Consider the following 4,128-nt stretch of genomic DNA (forward strand, 5'->3'; position numbering starts at 1 on the left):
TGTATGTATATATATATATATATATGTGTGTGTATGTGTGTGTGTGTGTGTGTGTGTGTGTGTGTGTGCGTGTACGTATGTACGTATACTTATATATATATATAAGTGTGTGAGTGTGTGCGTGTATACATCTTTAGTCTTCACAAATACGAATAAAGTAGTGGCAAAAAATTCAGCAAATCAGACGGAGCTCCCGACAATCACCCCACCTGCTGTCTGGCTAACAAGTTACACATAAGCTTAGGATGCAATGTAACGTTCCTACCCACCTGATAATTCAGGAAAGCCAGTGTGGATGTATGAAAAGGAACCATAGAAAACCAGGAGTGGTGAGAGGTAAACATGTACAAACGTCCTTATATTTGTGTGTGTGTGTATGTGCATGTGACATCTGCATCTGTTTACTCGTTTCTGCTAAGAATTCACAACGATCTCGAACCTACAAGATTAAACAAGAGAGACAGACAGACTGAGTGTGTGTGTGTGTGTGTGTGTGTGTGTGTGTGTGTGTGTGTGTGTGTGTGTGTGTGTGTGTGTGTGTGCGTGTGTGTGTGTGCATGCGCGTGTGTGTTTCTACATGTTAATCATGTACGTAAATTCGTAAACGTGCTTGTATAAATGGATAGAGACATTCTATCGAATATATCAAATGGAAGTTTCAATTGTGTTTAAATTTGGTCATTAAAAAAAAAATATTTTTCACATTTCCATATTGGTTATTTATGTTATTTAATTTTTTTTTTCAAATAATAAATAGCTTTAGTAAATACATTAATATTTCTCCAACTCGACGGTTGTAGCCTGTCAAATAGTGAGGAGGAGAATAGTGGCCTTTATCCTATGATAGATTATTGTATTGCTGTGTATACGTATTATGTTGGAGTACTGAAAACAGTGAAATCTTAACTAATAAACTTATTGGCTTAGGATGTCATCAGTGCTTATATATTATCATTAATGTGCTCTCCATGAGTTCATTTTGGGTTTGTATATTGCTATTAATAAAGCTTCGTTAATCGTTTTTCTTTTTTTGTTTATTAGTTTGGAATTAAATTTGACTTCTATCCTTTTAGACTTGATAAAAATTTTAGCAGTTGAAAAACGGGGACGACGTAATCAACTACTTCACACCCACAATCAAATTTCAGGCGTCGTGCCTATAGAAGGATGGATTATTATCTTTATTAAATAAGACAGCAATCTGTCAGAATTCTTAGCATCTGGACAAAATGCTTGCTGTCATTTCTTCTGAGTTCAAATCCCGCTGAAGCTAACTTTACCATCAATCCTTTTGGGACGAAACTGTAGAGTGAATCCCATCTTTTCCATCTAAAGTAAGGGCTCAGGATTGTGACAGCTTGCGATGTTTTCTGAAGGAGGAGGCTCGTGTGTTTAGAAGTTCTTATGTTCTTGGAACATCCAGGGCTAAGTTCCAAATATTTAAAATGGTGAAACATACAGAGAATTGAATCAATTGTAATTGTGTTCATTTTCCACCGATGAGAGAACCAGTTTCCAACAAAGAGATGTCTGTATGTATGCATGCATGTATGTATGTATGTATGCATGTATGTATATATATACATTATATATGCATATACCTACATATATACATTCATAAACCATACATACACGCATGCATGCATTCATACATATATATTCTCATGTGCTGTCATGATTTATTATGATATTAAGAAAAGTATCATTACAATTGTGATACTGCTTCAATATTGGGGTGGCACCTTATTGTTTGATAAAAGATAACTTGTTTCTGACCTCCGGAGGAAGCCTTTTTTGAAGGAGCCAAGTTTGGCATGCAATAATGTTCTTCAATAATTCTTCTTCAATATTATTCTCATAAATTTTCTGACGGACATATTGTATTTTCTCAGATATACATATATAACATATGCATAGATATATAGAGAAGTACATAGATGTATGCATATATAGATATATTCGTACAAATATACAAATATATGTTCATACGTACTTACAAAATTCCATGGAAGAAAGCCTACAGAAGCACGCATATACAGTATGTAATATAATATTATGTATGTATATATGTATGTAATTATGTAGGTATGAGTGTATGTATATATGTATATATATGTATATATACATACATATATATAATATTACACTCACATACACATATATATATATATATATAAACATATTTGTACACACACACATATATGTATATATATATATGCATACATATGGAGATGCAGTGTTTGAGAGAGTGTGCGCGAGAGACATTTGTAAGGATGTCTGTACTGCGTATTTATATTCTGCTTATATTCGATTCTTTTTTTCCTCTTGTATTTAATCGTGAAGAAACGATTTTACATTTTACATCAGAATTCGATTCACAATTTCTTATCAGAATGAATCAGGAATTTTGTTAAATATAGCAAATAACAGGAAAAAAAAACTAAATAATAAAACTACAAAAAAATGAGAGTATAGATACTAATAAAAAAACGTGAAATATTAATAAATGTATATAAATACACGTCAAAGCTAATATCTAAAATTGGAAGAAACAAATAGATGTTATAGCTGAAAGTATAAATGAGTGGATGTAAAATTGGAGAACGTCATGTATAAGAAAGTATAATAAAAATACTAAGAGTAATAATATTAGTAATAAAAATAATAATATATGAATAGCAATAATAATGATAATAATAATTAAAAGATAGTAATCAAATAAAAAAAGATTAATAATCATAATATGTTCTGCAATGATGATGAGAAAAAAAATATGGCAATGTAGTTATGGAAAAAGATGTTCCAGTGACAAATTTCAATAAAGATGGTAAGAGTGATTTTCGAATAATTTTCGGAAGACGAATAAAGAAAAAAAAAATGAGAAGTTCGAGGAAAAAAACAAAAAAACAAATACACAAAGTGATAGGTATTAAACGATGATGATGGTGATGATAATGTTAGTAATAAAAACGACCACAAAAACATTAATAGTAATAATAATTATAACAGTTATAGTTATAATAATAATAATCATTATTTTTATAATTGTAATAATAATGATAATGATAATAATAATAAGAAGAATGATAATAATAATAATAATAATAATAATAATAATAATAATAATAATAATAATAATGATGATGATGATGATGATGATGATGAAGGATAAAGAAAAGGTGTAAAAGTTGAATGTAGATAAATATGGAAAATGCTGAGATACGTATTAAACTTAATTACTGGTATCGAAGTAGAAACAATCGATTTTATCACGAGCCAGTAATTGATTGATATTTATATTTTTTTTTTCTTCCAGCCGTTCTTTCGAAACATGAATCTTACCGTTGACGGATTTGATCCGGTAACGATTAAGAAGGGATCGAAATACTTTTAAAATTTTTGACTAAAACACTGCTAATTCTAGATATCCATTGTCAGTTCAAGAAATCCTCTTCGAATTCTAGTTATACATAACCAATATATATATATATATATATAATAAACATATATACGCATATATATATCTTTGAGTATGCCACCAAGTATAGATATGTATACGTATATATGTATGTATGTATGTATATATATATATATATATATATATAGGGGCACGTGCATATACCATGCTTAAGGGAGAGAAAGTGTGTGACAGAGAAACGTAGATAGCAAATATGCATACGTTACCATGCATTTATGTATATGTATGTATGTATGCATGTATGTATGTATTATATATATTTATTTGTGTGTGTTTCTTTTTGTTTGCTTTGTCCTCCACCGCTTAACAAGCGGTGCTGGTATGTTTACTTCCTGGTAATCCAGAGATTTAATGCTTTCAAGACGATGCCCCAGAATGGCCGCCGTCCAATGAGTGAAACAATAAAAACATAAAAACAGAAAATACACGTGGATACGTATTTATGTATACATACGCACACAAATACATACATACACACATGCACACATACACACACATACATACATACACACATACATACATACATACATACACACGTGTATAATATATAGATATTTATGATTCTTTATGAACGAACGTTTTGTAGTCTTGTATATAGTTGCATCTAAATATGTAGATGTAAACATCTACCAACTTCGAAACGATATTAT

This window comes from Octopus bimaculoides, chromosome 11, assembly GCF_001194135.2.
Source record: "Octopus bimaculoides isolate UCB-OBI-ISO-001 chromosome 11, ASM119413v2, whole genome shotgun sequence".
Taxonomy (NCBI): domain Eukaryota; kingdom Metazoa; phylum Mollusca; class Cephalopoda; order Octopoda; family Octopodidae; genus Octopus; species Octopus bimaculoides.